The sequence below is a fragment of the Phocoena sinus genome, chromosome X, assembly GCF_008692025.1.
Source record: "Phocoena sinus isolate mPhoSin1 chromosome X, mPhoSin1.pri, whole genome shotgun sequence".
Lineage (NCBI taxonomy): Eukaryota > Metazoa > Chordata > Mammalia > Artiodactyla > Phocoenidae > Phocoena > Phocoena sinus.
In genome coordinates, this window is record NC_045784.1 from 56,814,458 (window position 1) to 56,839,912 (window position 25,455).

Sequence of the window (25,455 nt, forward strand, 5' to 3'; positions counted from 1 at the left end):
GGTTGTCTTTTGGTCTTGTTTATGGTTTCCTTTGCTGCCCAAAAGCTTTTAAGTTTCATTAGGTCCCATCTGTTTCCTTTTGTATTTATTTCCATTTCACTAGGAGGTGGGTCAAAAAGGATCTTGCTGTGATTTATGTCATAGAGTGTTCTGCCTATGTCTTCCTCTAAGAGTTTGATAGTTTCTGGCCTTACATTTAGGTCTTTAATCCATTTTGAGCTTATTTTTGTGTATGGTGTTAGGCAGTGTTCTAATCTAATACTTTTACATGTACCTGTCTAGTTTTCCCAGCACCACTTATTGAAGAGGCTGTCTTTTCTCCACTGTATATACTTGCCTCCTTTATCAAAGATTAGGTGACCACATGTGCGTGGTTTATCTCTGGGATTTCTATGCTGTTTCATTGATCTATATTTCTGTTTTTGTACCAGGACCATACTGTCTTGATTACTGTAGCTTTGTAGTATAGTCTGAAGTCAGGGAGCCTGATTTCTGCAGCTCCATGTCTCGTTCTCAAGATTGCTTTGGCTATTCGGGGTCTTTTGTGTTTCCATACAAATTGTGAAATTTTTTGTTCTGGTTCTGTGGAAAATGCCAGCGGTAGTTTGATAGGGATTGCACTGAATCAGTAGATTGCTTTAGGTAGTAGAGTCATTTTCACAATGTTGATTCTTCCAACCCAAGGACATGGTATATCTCTCCATGTATATGTTTCATCCTTAATTTCTTTCACCAGTGTCTTATAATTTTCTGCAAACAGGTCTTTTGTCTCCTTAGGTAGGTTTACTCCTAAATATTTTACTCTTTTTGTTGCAGTGGTAAATGGGAGTGTTTTCTTGATTTCACTTTCAGATGTTTCATAATTAGTGTATAGGAATGCCAGAGATTTCTGTGCATTACTTTTGCATCCTGCTGCTTTACCAAATTCAGTGATTAGCTCTAGTAGTTTTCTGGTAGCATCTTTAGGATTCGCTATGTAGAGTAACACATCATCTGCAAACAGTGACAGCTTTACTTCTTTTTTTCTAATTTGGATTCCTTTTATTTCCTTTTCTTCTCTGATTGCTCTGGATAAAATTTCCAAAACTATGTTGAATAACAGTGGTGAGAGTGGGCAACCTTGTCTTGCTCCTGATCTTGCTGGAAATGGTTTCATCATTGAGGACGATGTTGGCTGTGGGTTTGTCATATATGGCCTTTATTATGTTGAGGTAAGTTCCCTCTATGCCTACTTTCTGCAGGGTTTTTATCATAAATGGGTGTTGAATTTTGTCAAAAGCTTCCTCTGCATCTATTGAGATGATCATAGGTTTTTTCTGCTTCAATTTGTTAATATGGTGTATCACGTTGACTGATTTGCATATATTGAAGAATCATTGCAGTCCTGCAATAAACCACACTTGTTCATGGTGTATGATCCTTTTAATGTGCTGTTAGATTCTGTTTGCTAACATTTTGTTGAGGATTTTTGCATCTATGTTCATCAGTGATATTGGCCTGCAGTTTTCTTTCTTTGTGACATCCTTCTCTGGTTTTATCAGTGTGCTGAAGGCCTCATACAATGAGTTTGGGAGTGCTCCTTCCTCTGTTATATTTTGAGAGAGTTTGAGAAGGATAGGTGTTAGCTCTTCTCTAAATGTTTGATAGAGTTCGCCTGTGAAGCCATGTGGTCCTGTGCTTTTGTTTGTTGGAAGATTTTTAATCACAGTTTCAATTTCAGTGCTTGTGATTGGTCTGTTCATATTTTCTATTTCTTCCTGATTCAGTCTTGGCAGGTTGTGCATTTCTAGGACTTTGTCCATTTCTTCCAGGTTTTCCATTTTATTGGCATAGAGTTGCTTGTAGTAATCTCTCATGATATTTTGATCTTTTGATTTCTATAGTGTCAGTTGTTACTTCTCCTTTTTTATTTCTATTTCTATTGATTTGAGTCTTCTTTTGTCCTGATGAGTCTGGCTAATGGTTTATCCATTTTGTTTATCTTCTCAAAGAACCAGCTTTTAGTTTTATTGATCTTTGCTATCGTTTCTTTCATTTCTTTATCATTTATTTCTGATCTTATCTTTATGACTTCTTTCCTTCTGCTAACTTTGGGGATTTTTTGTTCTTCTTTCTTTAATTGCTTTAGGTGTAAAGTTAGGTTTTTTATTCGAGATGTTTCCTGTTTCTTAGGGTAGGATTGTATTGCTATAAACTTCCATCTTAAAACTGATTTTGCTGCATCCCATAGGTTTTGCATCATCGTGTCTCCATTGTGACATGTTTCTAGGTATTGTTTTTATTTTCTCTTTGATTTCTTCACAGATTACTTCGTTATTAAGTAGTGTATTGTTTAACTTCCATGGGTTTGTATTTTTTACAGATCTTTTCCTGTAATTGATATCTAGTCTCATACCATTGTGGTCGGAAAAGATACTTGATACAATTTCAATTTTCTTAAATTTACCAAGGCTTCATTTGTGACCCCAGATATGTTCTATCCTGGAGAATGTTCCATGATTACTTGAGCAAAATGTGTATTTTGTTGCTTTTGGATGGAATGTCCTATAAATATCAGTTAAGTCCGTATTGTTTAATCTGTCATTTAAAGCTTGTGCTTCCTTATTTATTTTCATTTTGGATAATCTGTCCATTGGTGAAAGTGAGGTGTTAAAGTCCCCTACTAGGATTGCATTACTGTCAGTTTACCCTTTTATGGCTGTTAGTATTTGCCTTATGTGTTGAGGTGCTCCAATGTTGGGTGCATAAATATTTACCATTGTTATATCTTCTTCCTGGATTGATCCCCTGATCATTATGTAGTGTCCTTCCTTGTCTCTTGTAATAGTCTTTAATTTAAAGTATATTTTGTGTGATATGAGAATTGCTACTCCAGCCTTCTTTTATTTCCATTTGCATGGAATATCTTTTTCCGTCCCCCCACTTTCAATCTCTATGTGTCCCTATGTCTGAATTGAGTCTCTTGTAGACAGCATACATATGGGTCTTGTTTTTGTATCCATTCAGTCACTCTGTCCCTTTACGTGGGAGCATTTAATCCATTTACATTTACGGTAATTATCCATATGTATGTTCCTATTCCCATTTCCTTAATCATTTGGGTTTTATTATTGTAGGTCTTTTCCTTCGCTTGTGTTTCGTGCCTAGAGAAGCTCATTTAGCATTTGTTGTAAAGCTGGTTTCTTGGTGCTGAACTCTCTAAGCTTTTCCTTATCTGTAACGATTTTAATTTCTTCATCAAATATGAGTGAGATACTTGCTGTGTAGTCATTTTGGTTATAGGTTTTTCTCTTTCCTCACTTTAAATATGTCCTGCCAGTCCCTTCTGGCTTGCAGAGTTTCTGCTGAGAGATCACCTGTTAACCTTATGGGGATTCCCTTGTGTGTTATTTGTTGTTTTTCCCTTGCTGCTTTTAATATGTTTTCTTTGTATTTAATTTTTATAGTTTGATTAATACATGTCTCAGCATGTTTCTCCTTGGATTTATCCTGTATGGGACTCTCGGTGCTTCCTAGACTTGATTAACTATTTCCTTTCACATATTAGAGAAGTTTTCAACTATAATCTCTTCAAATATTTTCTCAGTCCCTTTCTTTTTCTCTTCTTCTTCTGGGACCCCTATATTTTGAATGTTGGTGTGTTTAATGTTGTCCCAGAGGTCTCTGAAATATCCTCAGTTCTTTTCATTCTTTTTTCTTTATTCTGCTCTGCAGTAGTTATTCCACTATTTTATCTTCCAGTTCACTTATCCATTTTTCTGTCTCAGTTATTCTGCTATTGATCCCTTATAGAATATTTTTAATTCCATTTACAGTGTTGTTCATTGTTGCTTGTTTCATCTTTAGTTCTTCTAGGTCCTTGTTTAATATTTGTTGCATTTTCTCTATTCTATTTCCAAGATTTTGGATCATCTTTACTATCATTATTCTGAATTCTTTTTCAGGTAGACTCCCTATTTCCTCTGCATTTTTTGGTTCTGGTGGGTTTTTATCTTGCTCCTTCACCTGTTGTGTGTTTTTCTGTCTTCTCATTTTGCTTATCTTACTGTGTTTGGGATCTCCTTTTTGCAGGCTGCTGGTTCTTAATTCCCTTTGTTTTTGGTGTCTGCCTCCAGTGGCTAAGTTTGGTTTAGTGTGTTGTGTAGGCTTCCTAGTTGAGGGGACTATTGACTGTGTTCTGGTGTATGAGGCTGGATCTTGTCTTTCTTGTGGGCAAGTCCACATCTGGTGGTGTGTTTTGTGGTGTCTGTGGACTTATTATGATTTTAGACAGCCTGTCCCCTAATATGTAGTGTTGTGTTCCTGTCTTGCTAGTTGTTTGGCATGGGGTGTCCAGCACTGTACCTTGCTGGTCATTGAATGAAGTTGGGTCTTAGTGTTTAGGTGGAGATCTCTGAGAGGTTTTCACAATTTGATATTACGTGGATCTTGGAGGTCTTTTGTCGACCAGTGTCCTGAAGTTGGCTCTCCCATGTCAGAGACACAGCACTGACTCCTGGCTGGAGCACCAATACTCTTTCATCCACACGGCTCAGAATAAAAAGGAGAAAAAGTATAAGGAAAAAAAGAAAGAAAGGAAGGGAATAAAATAAAATAAAATAATTATTAAGAAAAAAACATTTTTATAGTAAAAAACAAGCAAACTAACCAAAAAAAGGATAAATGGTTGGACAGAAACCTAAGACAAATGGTGAAAGCAAAGCTATACAGACAAAATCTCCCACAGAAGCATACACATACACACTCACAAAAAGAGGAAGAGAAGAAAACATAATATATGTTACTCTCAAAGTCCACCTCCTCAATTTGGGATGATTAGTTTTCTATTCAGATATTCCACTGATGAAATGTACATCATGTTGATTGGGGAGATTTAATCCGCTGTTCCTGAGGCTGCTGGGAGAAAGTTCCCTTTCTCTTCTTTGTTTGCACAGCTCCCGTGTTTCAGCTTCTGATTGGCCCCGCCTCTGCATGTAGGTCACTGGAGGGCATCTGTTTTTTGCTCAGACAGTACGGGGTTAAAGAAGCAGCTGATTCAGTGGCTCTGGCTCACTCATGCCGGGGGAAAGGACCAGCAGGTATTGTGGGGGAGTCTGAGGCACAGAGGCCGGTGTGATATTGCACTGGCCTGAGGCATGCTGTGTGTTCTCCAGGGGAAGTTGTCCCTGGATCATGGGACCATGGCAGTGGCGGGCTGCACAGGCTCGTGGGAAGTGGGGTGTGGATATTGACCTGTGCTCGCACACAAGCTTCTTGGTGGTGGCAGCAGTGGCCTTATCATCTCATTCCCGTCTCTGGGGTCTGCACTGATAGCTGTGGCTCATGCCCATCTCTGGAGCTCCTTTAAGCAGCGCTCTTAATCCCCTCTCCTTGCACACCAGGAAACAAAAAGGGAAGAAAAAGTCTCTTGCCTCTTCGGTAGGTCCAGACTTTTTCTCGGACTCCCTCCCAGCTAGCTGTGGTGCACTAACCCCTTCAGGCTCTATTCACACCACCAGTCCTCTCCCTGTGATCCAACCGAAACCTGAGTCTCAGCTCCCAGCCCCTGCCTGCCCTGGCGGGTGAGCAGACATAGCTCTCGGGTCCATGAGTGCTGGTTGGCACCAATCCTCTTTGCCAGAATCTCTCTGCTTTGCCCTCTACACCCCTGTTACTGTGCTCTCCTCTGTGGCTCTGAAGCTTCCCCCCTCCACCACCCACAGTGTCCACCTGCCTTGGGGCTTCCTAGTGTGTAGAAACCTTTCCTCCTCCACAGCTCCCTCCCACTGGTGCAGGTCCCGTCCCTATTCTTTTGTCTCTGTTTATTCTTTTCTCTTTTGCCCTACCCAGGTATGTGGGGAGTTTTTTGCCTTTTGTGAGGCCTGTGGTCTTCTGCAAGCATTCAGTGGGTGTTCTGTAGGAGTTGTTCCACGTGTAGATGTATTTCTGATGTATCTGTGGGGAGGAAGGTGATCTCCGCATCTTACTCTACTGCCATCTTCCCTGAGCTATCTCTTTTTTCTTTTTCTGCCTTTCCTTCTTAGCTGTGTGGCTAAGAGGGTCTTGGTGTTCTGGACAGGTGTCAGGCTTGAGCCTCTAAGGAGGGAGAGACACTTACAGGACCTTGGTCCACCAGAGACCTACGGCCCCATGTAATATCAAAGAGTGAAAACTCTCTCAGAGATCTCCATTTCAATTTTAAGACCCAACTCTACTCAATGACCAGCAAGCTACAGTACTGGACAACTTATGCCAAACAACTAGAAAGATAGGAACAAAGCCCACTCATTAAGAGAGAGGCTGCCTATAATCATAATAAGTTCACAGACACCCCAAAACACACCACTGGACTGGGTCCTACCCATCAGAAACACAAGATCCAGCTTCATCAACCAGAACACAGGCACCAGTCCCCTCCACCAGGAAGACTACACAACCCACAGAACCCACCTTACCCACTTGGGGCAGACACCAAAAACAACGACTATGAACCTGCAGCCTGTGAAAAGGAGAACCTAAAAACAGTAATTTAAGCAAAATGAGAAGACAACTACACAGCAGATGAAAGAACAAGGCAAAAACCCACAAGACCAAACAAATGAAGAGTATATAGGCAGTCTACCTGAGAAAGAATTCAGAGTAATGATGGTAAACATGATCCAAAATTTTGGAAATAAAATGGAAAAAACACAAAAAACAGTTAACAAGGACATAGAAAATCTAAAGAGCAAACAAACAATGATGAACAACACAATAAATGAAATTAAAAATTCTCTAGAAGGAAACAATAGCAGAATAATTGAGGCAGAAGAATGGAAAAGTGACCTGGAAATTAAAATACTGGAAATCAGTATCACAGAGCACAATAAACAAAAAAGAATGAGAAGAATTTAGGGCAGTCTCAGAGACCTCTGGGACAACATTAAATGCATCAACATACGAATTATAGGGCTCACAGAACAGGACGAGGAAACAAAAAAAGGGACTGAGAAAATATTTGAAGAGTTTATACTAGAAAACTTCCTTAATATGGGAAAGGAAATAGTCAGTCAAGTGAAGGAAGCACAGAGAGTTCCATACAGGATAAATCCAAGGAACATGCAAAGAAATATATCAATCAAAGTGTCAAAAGTTAACTACAAACAAAAAAATATTAAAAACAGCAAGGGAAAAGCAGCAAATAACATACAGAGGAGTCCCCATAAGGTTAACAGCTGAAGTTACAGCAGAAAATCTGCAGAAGGGAGTGGTAGGATATACATAAAGTGATGAAAGGGAATAACCTACAAGCAAGATTACTCTACTCAGCAAGTATCTCATTCATATTTGATGAAGAAATTCAAACTTTTACAGACAAGCAAAAGATAAGAGAATTCAGCTCCACAAAACCGGCTTTACAACAAATGCTAAAGGAACTTTTCTATGCAGGAAACATAAGAGAAGGATAACATCTACAATAACAAACCCAAAACAATTGAGAAAATGGTAATAGGAACATACATATCGATAATTCCCTTAAATGTAAATGGATTAAATGCTCCAACCAAAAGACATAGAATGACTGAATGGATAAAAAACAAGACCTATATATATACTGTCTACAAGAGACCCACTTCAGACCTATGGACACATACAGACTGAAAGTGAGGGGCTAGAAATAGATATTCCATACAAATTGAAATCAAAAGAAAGCTGTAGTAGAAATTCTCATATGAGACAAATTAGACTTTAAAATACAGACTATTACAAGAGACAAAGAAGTACACTACATAATGATCAAGGGATCAATCCAAGAAGAAGATATAACAATTATAAATATTTATGCACCCACCATAGGAGCACCTCAATACATAAGGCAAGTGCTAACAGACATAAAAGGGGAAATTGATAGTAATACAATTGTAGTAGTGGACTTTAACACTCCACTTTCACCAATGGACAGATCATCCAAAATGAAAATAAATAAGGAAACACAAGCTTTAAATGATACATTAAACAAGATGGGCTTCATTTATATTTATAGGACCTTCCATCCAAAAACAACAGAATACACTTTCTTCTCAGGTGATCATGGAACATTCTCCAGGATAGATACTATCTTGGGACACAAATCAAGCCTTGTTAAATTTAAAAAAATTGAATTCATATCAAGTATCTTTTCTGAACACGATGCTATGAAACTACATATGAGTTACAGGAAAAAGAACAGTAAAAAATAAAAGTATTTGGAGGCTAAACAATACATTACTTAATAAGCAAGACATTGCTGAACAAATCAAAGATGAAATCAAAAATACAAAGATAAAAATGACAATAAAAACATGATGACCCAAAATCTATGGGATTCAGCAAAAGAAATTCTAAGAAGGAAGTTTATTACAGTGCAATCCTACTCCAAGAAACAAGAAAAATCTCAAATAAACAACCTCACCAAAGATAGAAATCATAAAGATCAGATCAGTAATAAATGAAAAAGAAACGAAGGAAATGATAACAGAGATCAATAAAACTAGAAGCTGGTTATTTGAGAAGATAAACAAAATTAATAAGCCATTAGACAGATTTACCAAAAAAAAAAAAGGGAGAAGACTCAACTCAACAGAATTAGAAATGAAAATGGAGAAGTAACAACTGACACTGCAGAAATACAAAGAATCACGAGATATTACTACAAACAACTATGTGCCAATAAAATGGACAACACGGAGGAAATGGGCAAATTCTGAGAAAAGCACAACCTTCTGAGACTGAACCAAAAGAAATAGGAAATATTAACAGACAAATCACAAACACTAAAATTGAGACTGTGGTTAAAAGTCTTCCAGTAAACAAAAGGCCAGGACCAGATGGCTTCACAGGTGAATTCTACCAAACATTTAGAGAAGAGCTAACAGCTATCCTTTCTCAAACTCTTCCAAAATATACCAGAGGGAGGAACACTCCCAAACTCATTCTACTAGGCCAGCATCACCCTGGTACCAAAGGCAGAGAAAGATTTCTCAAACAAAGAAAAATACAGGCCAATATCACTGATGAATATAGATGCAAAAATACTTAACAAAATACTAGCAAACAGAATTGAACACCACGTTGAAAGGATCATACACCATGATCAAGTGATGTTTATGCCAGGAATGCAAGGACTTTTCAATATACACAAATCAATCAATGTGATAAACCATATTAATAACTTGAAGGAGAAAAAACATATGATCATCTCCATTGATGCAGAGAAATCTTTCGACAAAATTCAACACCCATTTAGGATAAAAAGAAAAAACCCAGAATGTAAGCATAGAGGGAACTTACCTCAACATAATAAAGGCCATATATGACAAATGCACAGCCAACACCATACTCAATGTTTAAAAATGAAACGATTTCCACTAAGATCTGGAACAAGACAAAGTTGCTTACCCTCACCACTATTATTCTACATAGTTTTGTAAGTATTCACCACAGCAATCAAAGAAGAAAAAGAAATAAGAGGAATCCAGATCAGAAAAGAAGTAGTAAAACTGTCACTGTTTGCAGATCACATCATACTATACATAGAGAATCCTAAAGATGCCACCAGAAAACTACTAGAACTAATCAGTGTATTTGGTAGGCTAGCAGGATAGAAAATTAAGGCACAGAAATCTCTTGTATTCCTATACACTAATGATGAACAATCTGAGGGAGGAATTAAGGAAACAAAGTTGTTTATTTACGACTGAATCAAAAATAGTAAAATACCTCGGAATAAACCTACATAAGGAAACAAAAGATGTGCATGCAGTAAACTATAAGACACTGATGAAAGAAATTAAAGAAGATACAAACACATGGAGAGATATACCATGTCCTTGGACTGGTGGAATCAACATTTTGAAAATGACTATACTACCCCAAGCAATCGACAGACTCAATGCAATCCCTATCAAACTACCAACGGCATTTTACACAGAACTGGAACTAAATATTTCACAAGTTGAATGGTAGCACAAAAGACCCGAAATAGCCAAAGCAATCTTAAGAAAGGAAAACGGAGCAGGAGGAATCAGGTTCCCTGACTTCAGACTATACCACAAAGCTCGAGTAATCAGGACAGTATTGTCCTGGCACAAGAACAGAAATATAGATCAATGGAAAAGGATAGAAAGCCCAGAGATAAACCCACACACATATGGTCACCTTATCTTTGATAAAGGAGGAGGGAATGTACAGTGGAGAAACGAAGCCTCTTCAATATGTGGTGCTGTGAAAACTGGACAGCTATATGTAGAAGAATGATATTAGAACACACCCTAACACCATACACACAAATGAAATCATAATGGATTTAAGACCAAAATGTAAGGTCAGACACTATAAAACTCTTAGGAGAAAACAGGCAGAACACTCTATGACATAAATCACAGCAAGATCCTTTTGACCTACCTCCTAGAAAATAAAAACAAAAATAAACAAATGGGTCCTAATGAAACTTAAATCTTTGCACAGCAAAGGAAACCATAAAAAAAGATGAAAAGAGAACCCTCATAAAGGGAAAAAATATTTGCAAATGAAGCAAAAGACAAAGGATTTATCTCCAAAATATAGAAGCAGCTCAATATCAAAAAAACAAACAACCCAGTCCGAAAATGGGCAGAAGACCTAAATAGACATTGCTCTAGAGAATATATACTGATTGCCAAAAAACCCATGAAAGGATGCTCAACATCATTAATCATGAGAGAAATGCAAATCAAAACAACAATGAGATATCATCTCACACCAGTCAGAATGGCCATCATCAAAAAATCTAGAAACAATAAATGCTGGAGAGGGTGTGGAGAAAAGGGAACCCTCTTGCACTGTTGGTCAGAATGTAAATTGATACAGCCACTATGGAGAACAGTATGGAGGTTCCTTAAAAAACTAAATGTAGAACTACCATATGACGCAGCAATCCAACTACTGGGCATATACCCTGAGAGACCATAATTCAAAAAGAGTCATGTACCACAATGTTCATTGCAGCTCTATTTACAATAGCCATGACATGGAAACAACCTAAGTGTCTATTGACAGATGAATAGATAAAGAAGATGTGGCACATATATCCAATGGAATATTACTCAGCCATAAAAAGAAACGAAATTGAGTTATTTGTAATGCAGTGCATGGACATAGAGACTGTCATACAGAGTGAAGTAAGTCAGAAACAGAAAAACAAATACCATATGCTAACACATATATATGGAATTCAAAAAAAAACACAAATGGTTCTGAAGAACCTAGAGGCAGGACAAGAATATGACACAGATGTAGTTAATGAACTTGAGGATATGGGGAGGGGGAAGGGTAAGCTAGGATGAATTGACTGGGTGGCAGGTACACATATACACTACCAAATGAAAAATAGATAACTAGTGAGTAGCAGCTACATAGCACAGGGTGATCAGCTCAGCACTTTCTGTCCACCAAGAGTGGTGGGATAGGGAGTGTGAGAGGGAGATGCAAGAGGGAGGAGATACCGGGATATATGTATATGTATAGCTGATTCACGTTGTTATACAGCAGAAGCTGACACACCATTTTAAAGCAATTGTATTCCAATAAAGTTGTTAAAAAAACAAAACACCAAGTCTTCTCCAAACCATCAGGGAGTTTGGGTCTTTTGAGCATTAGCTGCCTGTTCTCCTTGCTTGGCACCTTGCAATAACACTGTACTTTCCTTCACCACAACCCAGTATCAGTAGATTGGCTTTTCTGTACACCTGGCAAGGAGGCCCATGTTTGGTTCAGTAACGCTACCTGGCAAGACATGTCTCATGCTTCCAATCTATTATCCTTTATCAGGAGAAGATAGCCTGGAAGAATTGGCTCATCAGTTTTAGAGAATTGCAAGATTGCAGAGAATGAAGAGTCCTCAGCAATTATATTTTACATTTTACATATTGGGAAACTGAGACAACAAATGAGGAAATAATTTGCCTGTGTTCACCAATTTACTCAGTGGTAGGGCTGGCTAAAAACCATGATCCCTAACTCCTATACCAGTGTAATTTACACTAGGAGTGATGAGTCTCTAATAGTGAATTCCCATGCACTGTAACACCATCATATGGGAAATCTTTTATGATGGGTAGGGGATATTTTCTGACCCCTCTCAGACCACATCACAAAGGGAGAAGGCTTATCTTCACATAAGCAGCTAGCTGTAGAGAAAATAGTCTGAGCATTGGGTCACAGAGATCCAAGTTCAAATGTTGTGTCAGCTACTTAGTAACTATGTAAATGTGGAGATGTTACCTAACTTCTCTGAGCTTTGGTTTCTTCATTTATAAAATAGTGCTAATAATAACTTCCCCTCAGAGTCATTGTAAGCATTAAATAAGATGATGTTTATCAACACCTAGCATAATTCCTTGTACAATTATGTACTCTGTATATGGTAGCTATTATTATTCTATCATAGACAGTGGTTCATTCTGCCCACTCAAATCAAACAGGAGTTTTAGAATACTGGAATCCTGGTACCTGGGGAAAGATGGCAACTCCCACTTCTCTCACCAGCACTGTTATTTTGCTTTGGAGAGAAAAAAAATTCCCAAGCCATTCCGAGGCCAACCCAAAGTGCATCTCTCTGCTACTGAAGATCACAGCTCCTCAGAGGACTGGTAGGACTGAAGAGTTGGAAATAAGTCTCTGGGATTATATATAATTTTTATCCCTTAATTTAGACTGAGGAAAAGAAGTTCAAGCAGTGACATCGTAACAGCACATCAGTATAAAAATTTAGGAGGAAGTGACATGCTCTTCACCAGGCCTGTCGGCTGGATTAGGAAAAGAGTCAGTGAGAACACATGAAAAGAACACAGTAATCACTGGTCCAGAAAACTGGGTTTAAGACCTGGATCTATCACTTACATGCTGCATAAGTTTTGAAAAATTGGTTTATCCCAAAAGACCTTAGTTAGCTCAGCTTTCAAATGTGGAGTCTTGGACAAGATAACAATAATAATCAGTTATGTCTATGTATTACTTTAATACAAAACATCTCATTTAATTCTAACATCTTTTAGATATAACTTTCTATTACCCTGAAAAGAAATGACGCTAAATGAGTGTAGTAGGAATCAAGACACATGCCAGGAAGGCATTCAATATGTGGAGACTATTGGATTAATCAGAGGTAGTTGTGGAACCTCCTTCCCAAATGGTCTTTATGTACAGATGAAAGACATGTATGTCTGAAAAGTCAAGGGGACTCATGCTCTGAATAGTAGATAAAATGACTCTAGAAAGTTTTTTTCTGTCCAAGGGACTCCATGATTTCACAGTTCTCTGCAATTATTAGGATCTCAGTCCCCAAGACTGGAATAGCTGACAATAATATAACCTGCAGTAAGAAGTCCTCTTGCCTGTAAGTTAAGGCAAGTAAGCAGATTGACCTGAGACATGTCATTTCTTAAATACTGTAATATATCATCCACTGAGGCCTGGTCAGCACCAAATAAAATGTCAGCAGAAGACTTCTCCTTAGGCCCTCCCCCCCAAGGAAACAGGAGAAGCTGTCTCAACATAACTGAAGTCTGTTCCCTTAAGATCCATGATCTGGTTCTGAGTGAGTTTTCCTTCACACACCCTCTTGTATTTCCTAATCATTCTTTCTCTGAATGATGCCAGCCAAACTTAAGGAAAGAGAAGCATCTGCTGGAGCAGACAGTAGAGTTGTGAGCCTCAGAACTAGGCCACATTTCAGAGGCCTATTGCAGGAGACCCTTTCCATCCATCTGTGGGGATGGAAAGGGAGGGTGTATTGGGCTTTGCAGGACTGGAGACCCAAAATACGACCTAAGGCCTAGGACTCATTTCCTTTCTCCCTCAATAACCTGACTTCTTTCTGCTTACTTTCTCATGATTCTGTGGAGAGAGTCAGGGCAGCATCAAAGGATAAATGAAATATGTGTTCATGCTAGGTTTAACCTTTCTGTGAGTGCTTTCAGCAGAGTCTTCCAGAGGGACATTCTAGTTCTTCAGCCTAAGCCCAACATGGAAATCCAGAGAAGAAAAAGGGAGCCAACTCAAACTGGTGTCTGCCTCATTCCTCTGCTTTCTCATTTGATATGTAGACACAATTCCTAAACTTTCAGGTTTGATAGAAGGATTCAATAAGACAACAAATGTAAATAAAATTCCTAGCCTGGTGTATGATAGAGGCTCAATAAATGCTTATTTTTTCCTCTACTCATAGAACTTAGGTAAACATCATGCATAGCTTCTGATAAAGCACAGAGAGTGGTATATTTGCTAGAGCATCAGAGTCAGAATCAGGCAGCCTTAGAATTATGCCTGGTACCTAATTTGTGCTCAATAAGTATATGTAGGTAGACTTACTGACCTAGGTTCTGCTTTTAACTTATCATGTAATCTTGAGCAAGTCACTTACCCTCTCTGGGGCCTCAATTTTCCTATCTGTAATATGATGACAATAATCCTTGCAAAGCTTACCCCACAAAACAGTTGAGAACCATATGAGAAAATGCATATGGAAGTGCTATGCACTTGTTAGAAGTAATTATGGTTGCAATTAAGGAATCTTGGTCAAAGAATTTCCCTGAAAAATGGTATAAACTTCATATATACTTGACTAGCTAAGATTATATTGAGGGAGATGAGGAGGAAGGGACAGCCAGGAGAAACAAATCAATGATAATCCGAAGTTCTTGGTTTATCAATTTCATTGGAAATGCGATAGAGGAGACCTGGACATTACTGAGGATTAAAAGTACCCCAAAACAGAGATATGCCATCCTCCTTCTTCCTGAGGGTTTTTCCTCAAACATGAGAGTAAGTGTAGCACAGAGGTAATAGCATATATTCTGGAAACAGATGACCTAAATTGAAATCTAGGCCCTGTCATGTACCTTATATGTTAACCTGGGCAAGTCACTTGAAAATTCTGTGACTTTGTTTCTTTAGCTGAAAATGCAACTGATAAGAATAGTACTTATGACTTCAGGGGAAGATGTCAGAAGAGTAAGACGCGTAGATCACCTTCTTCCCCACAGATACATAAGAAATACATCTACACGTGGAACAACTCCTACAGAACACCTACTGAACTCTGGCAGAAGACCTCAGACCTGCCAAAAGGCAAGAAACTCCCCACGTACCTGGGTAAGGCAAAAGAAAAAAGAATAAACAAAGACAAAAGAATAGGTACAGGAACTGCATGAGTGGGAGGAAGCCGTGAAGGAGGAAAGGTTTCCGCACACTAGAAGCCCCTTCGAGAGCGGAGACTGTGGGTGGCGGAGGGGGAAAGCTTCAGAGCTGTGGAGGAGAATGCAGCAACAGGGTTGCAGAGGGCAAACTGGAGAGATTTCCGCACAGAGGATCTGTGTGGCCAAGCACTCACCAGCCCAAGAAGCTTCTCTGCTCACCCGCCGGGGTGGGTGGGGCTGGGAGCTGAGGCTCGGGCTTCGGTCGGAGAGTGTGAAAACAGCCGGAAGGGGTTAGTGCACCACAGCTAAGTGGGAGGGACTCTGTGAAAAAGTCTGGACCTACCGAAGAGGCAAAAGCCTTTTTCTTCCCTCTTTGTTTCCTGGTGCACGAAGAGAGGGGATTAAGAGTGCTGCTTAAAGGAGCTCCAGAGACGGGCGCGAGCCACAGCTAACAGCGTGGACCCCAGAGAAGGGCATGAGACGCTAAGGCTGATGGTGCCAGCATCAAGAAGCCTGTGTGTGAGCACAGGTCACTCTCCACACCTCCCTTCCAGGGTGGCTGTGCAGCCCGCAACTGCCAGGGTCCCGGGATCCCAGGACAATTTCCCCAGGAGAACGCACGGCGTGCCTCAGGTTGGTACAATGTCATGCTGGCCTCTGCCACTGCAGGATTGCCATGCACTCCGTACACCTCCCTCCCCCCGGCCTGAGTGAGCTGGAGATCCCGAATCAGCAGCTCATTTAACCCCGTCCTGTCTGAGATAAGAAAAGACACACTCCAGAGACCTACACACAGAGGCAGGGCCAAATCAAAAGCTGAACACCGGGAGCTGTGTGAGCAAACAGAAAGGGAAATCTCTCCCAGGAGCCACAGGAGCAGCAGATTAAATCTCCACAATCAACTTGATGAACCCTGAATCTGTGGGATACCTGAATAGACAACGAATCATCCCAAATTGAGGAGGTAGACATTGAGAGCAAGATTTATTATTTTTCCACTTTTCCTCTTTTTGTGAGTGTGTATGTGTATGCTTCTGTGTGAGACTTTGTCTGTATAGCTTTGTTTTCACGATTTGTCCTAGGGTTCTATCTGTCTGTTTTTTTGTTTGTCTGGTTGTTTTCTTTTTAAATTTTTTTTTCTTAACAATCTTTTTTTATTCTAATAACTTTATTTTATTTTACCTTACTTTATTTTATTTTATCTTCTTTCTTTCTTTATTTATTTCTACTTTTTCTCCCTTTTATTATGAGCCATGTTGATGAAAAGCTCTTGGTGCTGCAGCCAGGAGTCAGTGCTGTGCATCTGAGGTGGGAGAGCCAACTTCAGGACAGTGGTCCACAAGGGACCTCCCAGCTCCACGTAATATCAAATAGCGAAAATATCCCTGAGATCTCCATCTCAACAGCAACACCCAGCAACACTCAATGACCAGCACGCTACAGTGTACAACACCCTATGCCAAAAACCTAGCAAGACAGGAACACAACCCTACCCATTAGCAGAGAGGCTGCCTAAAATCATAGTAAGTCCACAGGCACCCCAAAACACCCCAACAAACGTGGACTTGGCCACCAGAAAGACAAGATCCAGCCTCATCCACCAGAACACAGGCACTAGTACCCTCCACCAGGAAGCCTACACAACCCACTAAAACAATTGTAGCCACTGGGGAGAGACACCAAAAACAACAGGGACTACGACCCTGCTGCCTGCAAAAAGGAGATGACAACAACAGTAAGATAAGCAAAATGAGAAGACAGAAAAACACACAGCAAATGAAGGAGCAAGATAAAACCCACCAGACCTAACAAATGAAGATGAAATAGGCAACCTACCTGAAAAAGAATTCAGAATAGTGATAGTAAACATGATCCAAAATCATGGAAATAGAACAGAGAAAATGCAGAAACATTAAACAAGGACCTAGAAGAACTAAAGATGAAACAAGCAACGATGAACAACACTATAAATGAAATTAAAAATACCCTATAAGGGAACAATAGAAGAATAACTGAGGCAGAAAAACGGATAAGTGACCTGGAAGATAAAATAGTGGAAATAAATACTGCAGGAGCATAATAAAGAGAAAAAGAATGAAAAGAACTGAGAACAGTCTCAGAGACCTCTGGGACAACATTGAACGATCCAACATTCGAATTATACGGGTTCCAGAAGAAGAAGAGAAACAGAAAGGGACTAAGAAAATATTTGAAGAGATTATAGTTGAAAACTTCCCTAGTATGGGAAAGGAAATAGTGAGTCAAGTCCAGGAAGCACAGAGAGTTTAATACAGGATAAATCCAAGGAGAAACACACCAAGACACATATGAATCAACCTGTCAAAAATTAAATACAAAGAAAACATATTAAAAGCAGCAAGGGCAAAACAACCAATAACACAAAAGGGAACCCCCATAAGGTTAACAGCTGATCTTTCAGCAGAAACTCTGCAAGCCAGAAGGGAGTGGCAGGACATATTTAAAGTGATGACAGAGAAAGATTACTCTACCCAGCAAGGATTTAATTCAGATTTGATGGAGAAATCAAAACCTTTACAGACAAGCAAAAGCTGAGAGAGTTCAGCACCAACAAACAAACTTTACAACAAATGCTAAAGTATCTTCTCTAGGCAAAAACACAAGAGAAGGAAAAGACCTACAATAACAAACCCAAAACAATTAATAAAATGGGAATAGGAACATACATATGGATAATTACCTTAAATGTAAATGGGTTAAATGCTCCCACCAAAAGACACAGATTGGCTGAATGGATACAAAAACAAGACCCATATGTATGCTGTCTACAAGAGACCCACTTCAGACACTAGAGACACATACAGCCTGAAAGTGAGGGGATGGCAAAAGATATTCCATGCAAATGAAAACCAAAAGAAAGCTGGAGTAGCAATTCTCATATCAGACAAAATATATTTTAAAATAAAGACTATTACAAGAGACAAAGACTATTACAAGAGACAAAGCACAACACTACATAATGATCAAGGGATCGATCCAAGAAGAAGACATAACAAGTGTAAATATTTATGTACCCAACATAGGAGCACCTCAATATATAAGGCAAATACTAACAGCCACAAAAGGGGAAATTGACAGTAGCCCATTCATAGAAGGGGACTTCAGCACCCCACTTTCACCAATGGGCAGATCATCAAAAATCAAAATAAATAAGGAAACACAAGCTTTAAATGATACATTAAAAAAGATGGACTTAATTTTTATTTATAGGACATTCCATCCCAAAACAGAATACATATTTTTCTCAAGTGCTCATGGAACATTCTCCAGGATAGTTCATATCGTGGGTCAAATATCAAGCCTCAGTAAATTTAAGAAAATTGTAATTGTGTCAAGTATCTTTTCCAACCACAATACTATGAGACTAATTATCAATTACAGGAAAATAGCAGTAAAAAATACAAGCACATGGAGGCTAAACAATACACTCCTTAATAATGAAGTGGTCACTGAAGAAATCAAAGAGGAAATTAAAAAATAACTAGAAACAAATCAAAATGGAGACACGAAAAGGCAAAACCCATGGGATGCAGCAAAAGCAGTTCTAAGATGGAAGTTTATAGCAATACTATCCTACCTTAAGAAACAGGAAGCATCTCGAATAAACAACCTAACTTTCACCAAAATCAATTAGAGAAAGAAGAACAAAAAAACCCCAAAGGTAGCAGAAGGAAAGAAATCATAAAAAAACAGATCAGAAATAAATAAATAAGAAATAAAAGAAACGATAGCAAAGATCAATAAAACTAAAAACTGGTTCTTTTACAAGATAAAAAAATTGATAAACCATTAGCCAGACTCATCAAGAAAAAAAGGGAGAAGACTCAAATCAATAGAATTAGAAATGAAAAAGGAGAAGTAACAACTGACACTGCAAAATACAAAAGATCATGAGAGATTACTACAAGTAACTATATGCCAATAAAATGGACAACCTGGAAGAAATGGACAAATTCTTAGAAATGCACAACCTGCCAAGACTGAATCAGGAGGAAATAGAAAATATGAACAGACCAATCACAAGCACTGAAATTGAAACTGTCATTAAAAAATCTTCCAACAGAAATTAAAACCTTTACAGACAAGCAAAAGCTGAGAGAGTTCAGCACCACCAAACCAGCTTTACAACAAATGCTAAAGGAACTTCTCTAGACACGAAACACAAGAGAAGGAAATGACCTATAGTAGCGAACCCAAAACAATATATAAAATGGAAATAGGAACATACATATCGATAATTACCTTAAATGTAAATGGACTAAATGCTCCCACCAAAAGACACAGATTGGCTGAATGGATACAAAAACAAGACCCTTATATATGCTGTCTACAAGAGACCCACTTCAGAACTAGAGACACATACAGACTGAAAGTAAGGGGATGGAAAAAGATATTCCATGCAAATGGAAACCAAAAGAAAGCTGGAGTAGCAATTCTCATATCAGACAAAATAGACTTTAAAATAAGGACTATTAAAAGGGACAAAGAAGGACACTACATAATGATCAAGGGATCGATCCAAGAAGAAGATATAACAATTGTAAATATTTATGCACCCAACATAGGAGCACCTCAATACATAAGGCAAATAATAACAACCATAAAAGGGGAGATCAACAGTAACACATTCATAGTAGGGGACTTTAACACCCCACTTTCACCCATGGACAGATCATCCAAAAGGAAAATAAATAAGGAAACACAAGCTTTAAATGATACATTAAACAAGATGGACTTAATTGATATTTATAGGACACTCCATCCAAAAACAACAGAATACACATTTTTCTCAAGTGCTCATGGAACATTCTCCAGGATAGATCATATCTTGGGTCACAAATCAAGCCTTGGTAAATTTAAGAAAACTGAAATTGTATCAAGTATCTTTTCCGACCACAACGCCATGAGACTAGATATCAATTACAGGAAAAGATCTGTAAAAAATACAAACACATGGAGGCTAAACAATACACTACTTAATAATGAAGTGATCACTGAAGAAATCAAAGAGGAAATAAAAAAATACCTAGAAACAAATGACAATGGAGACACAACGACCCAAAACCTATGGGATGCAGCAAAAGCAGTTCTAAGGGGGAAGTTTATAGCAATACAAGCCCACCTTAAGAAGCAGGAAACATCTCGAATAAACAACCTAACCTTGCACCTCAAGCAATTAGAGAAAGAAGAACAAAAAAACCCCAAAGCTAGCAGAAGGAAAGAAATCATAAAAATCAGATCAGAAATAAATGAAAAAGAAATGAAGGAAACAATAGCAAAGATCAATAAAACTAAAAGCTGGTTCTTTGAGAAGATAAACAAAATAGATAACCCACTAGCCAGACTCGTCAAGAAAAAAAGGGAGAAGACTCAAATCAATAGAATTAGAAATGAAAAAGGAGAAGTAACAACTGACACTGCAGAAATAAAAAAAATCATGAGAGATTACTACAAGCAACTCTATGCCAACAAAATGGACAATCTGGAAGAAATGGACAAATTCTTAGAAATGCACAACCTGCCAATACTGAATCAGGAAGAAATAGAAAATATGAACAGACCAATCACAAGCACTGAAATTGAAACTGTGATTAAAAACCTTCCAACAAACAAAAGCCCAGGACCAGATGGCTTCACAGGTGAATTCTATCAAACGTTTAGAGAAGAGCTAACACCTATCCTTCTCAAACTCTTCCAAAATATAGCAGAGGGAGGAACACTCCCAAATTCCTTCTACGAAGCCACCATCACCTTGATACCAAAACCAGACAAGGATGTCACAAAGAAAGAAAACTACAGGCCAATATCACTGATGAACATAGATGCAAAAATCCTCAACAAAATACTAGCAAACAGAATCCAACAGCACATTAAAAGGATCATACACCATGATCAAGTGGGGTTTATTCCAGGAATGCAAGGATTCTTCAATATACACAAATCTATCAATGTGATAAACCATATTAACAAATTGAAGGAGAAAAACCATATGATCATCTCAATAGATGCAGAGAAAGCTTTCGACAAAATTCAACACCCATTTATGATAAAAACCCTGCAGAAGGTAGGCATAGAGGGAACTTTCCTAAACATAATAAAAGCCATATATGACAAGCCCACAGCAAACATCATCCTCAATGGTGAAAAACTGAAAGCATTTCCACTAAGATCAGGAACAAGACAAGGTTGCCCACTCTCACCACTCTTATTCAACATAGTTTTGGAAGTTTTAGCCACAGCAATCAGAGAAGAAAAGGAAATAAAAGGAATCCAAATCGGAAAAGAAGAAGTAAAGCTGTCACTGTTTGCAGATGACATGATACTATACATAGAGAATCCTAAAGATGCTACCAGAAAACTACTAGAGCTAATCAATGAATTTGGTAAAGTAGCAGGATACAAAATTAATGCACAGAAATCTCTGGCATTCCTATATACTAATGATGAAAAATCTGAAAGTGAAATCAAGAAAACACTCCCATTTACCATTGCAACAAAAAGAATAAAATATCTAGGAATAAACCTACCTAAGGATACGAAAGACCTATATGCAGAAAATTATAAGACACTGATGAAAGAAATTAAAGATGATACAAATAGATGGAGAGATATACAATGTTCTTGGATGGGAAGAATCAACATTGTGAAAATGACTCTACTACCCAAAGCAATCTACAGATTCAATGCAATCCCTATCAAACTACCACTGGCATTTTTCACAGAACTAGAACAAAAAATTTCACAATTTGTATGGAAACACAAAAGACCCCGAAGAGCCAAAGCAATCTTGAGAACGAAAAAAGGAGCTGGAGGAATAAGGCTCCCTGACTTCAGACTATATTACAAAGCAACAGTAATCAAGACAGTATGGTACTGGCACAAAAACAGAAAGATAGATCAGTGGAACAGGATAGAAAGCCCAGAGATAAACCCACGCACATATGGACATCTTATCTTTGATAAAGATGGCAGGAATGTACAGTGGAGAAAGGACAGCCTCTTCAATAAATGGGGCTGGGAAAACTGGACAGGTACATGTAAAAGTATGAGATTAGATCACTCCCTAACACCATACACAAAAATAAGCTCAAAATGGATTGAAGACCTAAATGTAAGGCCAGAAACTATCAAACTCTTAGAAGAAAACATAGGAAGAACACTCTATGACATAAATCACAGCAAGATCCTTTCTGACCCACCTCCTAGAGTAATGGAAATAAAAACAAAAATAAACAAATGGGACCTAATGAAACTTCAAAGCTTTTGCACAGCAAAGGAAACCATAACCAAGACCAAAAGACAACCCTCAGAATGGGATTAAACATTTGCAAATGAAGCAACTGACAAAGGATTAATCTCCAAAATTTACAAGCAGCTCATGCAGCTCAATAACAAAAAAACAAACAACCCAATCCAAAAATGGGCAGAAGACCTAAATAGACATTTCTCCAAAGAAGATATACAGAATGCCAACAAACACATGAAAGAATGCTCAACATCATTAATCATTAGAGAAATGCAAATCAAAACTACAATGAGATATCATCTCACACCAGTCAGAATGGCCATCATCAAAAAATCTAGAAACAATAAATGCTGGAGAGGGTGTGGAGAAAAGGGGACACTCTTGCACTGCTGGTGGGAATGTGAATTGGTTCAGCCACTGTGGAGAACAGTATGGAGGTTCCTTAAAAAACTACAAATAGAATTACCATATGACCCAGCAATCCCACTACTTGGCATATACCCTGAGAAAACCAAAATTCAAAAAGAGTCATGTACCAAAATGTTCATTGCAGCTCTATTTACAATAGCCAGGACATGGAAACAACCTAAGCGCCCATCATCGGATGAATGGATAAAGAAGATGTGGCACATATACACAATGGAATATTACTCAGCCTTAAAAAGAAATGAAATTGAGCTATTTGTAATGAGATGGATAGACCTAGAGTCTGTCATACAGAGTGAAGTAAGTCAGAAAGAAAAAGACAAATACCGTATGCTAACACATATATATGGAATTTAAGGGAAAAGAATGTCATGAAGAACCTAGGGGTAAGATAGGAATAAAGGCGCAGACCTACTGGAGAACGGACTTGAGGGTATGGGGAGGGGGAGGGGTGAGTTTTGACAGGGCGAGAGAGAGTCATGGACATATACACACTAACAAACGTAGTAAGGTAGATAGCTGGGGGGAAGCAGCCGCAAGGCACAGGGATATTAGCTCGGTGCTTTGTGACAGCCTGGAAGGGTGGGATGGGGAGAGTGGGAGGGAGGGAGATGCAAGAGGGAAGACATAGGGGAACATATGTATATGTATAGCTGATTCACTTTGTTATAAAGCAGAAACTAACGCACCATTGTAAAGCAATTATACCCCAATAAAGATGTTTAAAAAAAAAAAAAATCTTCCAACAAACAAAAGCCCAGCATCAGATGGCTTCACACGTGAATTCTATCTAACAATTAGAGAAGAGCTAACACCTATCCTTTTCAACCTCTTCCAAAATATAGCAGAGGGAGGAACACTCCCAAACTCATTCTACGAGGCCACCATCACCCTGATAGCAAAACCAGAAAAATATGTCACAAAGAAAGAAAACTACAGGCTAATATCTCTGATGAATATTGATGCAAAATCCTCAACAAAATACTAGCCAACAGAATCCAACAGCACATTAAAAGGATCATACACCATGATCAATTGGGTTTTATTCCAGGAATGCAAGGATTCTTCAATATATGCAAATCAAACAATGTGTTACACCATATTAACAAATTGAAGGAGAAAAACCATATGGTCAACTCAATAGATGCAGAGAAAGCTTTTGACAAAATTCAACACTGATTTATGACAAAATCCCCCCAGAAAGTAGGCAAAGAGGGAACTTTCCTCAACATAATAAAGGCCATATATGACAAACCCACAGCCAACATCGTCCTCAATGGTGAAAAACTGAAAGCATTTCCACTAAGATCAGGAACAAGACAAGGTTGCCCACTCTCACCACTCTTCTTCAACATAGTTTTGGAAGTTTTAACCACAGCAGTCAGAGAAGAAAAGGAAATAAACGAATCCAAATCGGAAAAGAAGAAGTAATGATGTCACTGTTTGCAGATGACATGATACTATACATAGAGAATCCTAAGGATGCTACCAGAAAATTACTAGAGCTAATCAATGAATTTAGTAAAGTAGCAGGATACAAACGTAATGCACCGAAATCTCTGGCATTCCTATACACTGATGAAGAATCTGAAAATGAAATCAATAAAACACTCCAATTTACCATTGCAAGAAAAAGAATAAAATATCTAGGAATAAACATACCTAAGGATAAAAAAGACATCTATGAAGAAAATTATAAGACACTGATGAAAGAAATTAAAGATGATACAAATAGATGGAGAGATATACCATATTCTTGGATTGGAAGAATCCACAATTTGAAAATGACTCTAGTACCCAAAGCAATCTACCGTTTCAATGCAATCCTTTTCAAACTACCACTGGCAGTTTTCACAGACTAGAACAAAAAAATTCACAATTTGTAGGGAAATACAAAAGACCCCGAATAGCCAAAGTAAACTTGAGAAAGAAAAATGGAGCTTGAGGAATCAAGCTCCCTGACTTCAGACTATACTACAAAGCTACAGTAATCAAGACAGTATGGTACTGGTACATAAACAGAAATATAGATCAATGGAACAGGAAAGAAAGCTCACAGATAAACCCACGCACATATGGTCACCTTATGTTTGACAAAGGAGGCAAGAATATACAGTGGCGAAAGGACAGCCTCTTCAATAAGTGGTTCTGGGAAAATTGGACGGGTAAATGTAAAAGAATTATATTAGATCACTCCCTAACACCATAGGCAAAAATAAGTTCAAAATGGATTAAAGACCTAAATGTAAGGCCAGAAACTATCAAACTCTTAGAGGAAGACATAGGCAGAACACTCTATGACATAAATCACAGCAAGATCCTTTTTGACCCACCTCCTAGAGAAATAGAAATAAAAACAAAAATAAGCAAATGGGACCTAATTAAACTTAAAAGATTTTGCACAGAAAAGGAAACCATAAACAAGACCAAAAGACAACCCTCAGAATGGGAGAAAATATTTGCAAATGAAGCAACTTACAAAGGATTAATCTCCAAAATTTACAAGCAACTCATGCAACTGAATAACAAAAAACAAACAACGCAATCCAAAAATGGGAAGAAGCCCTAAAT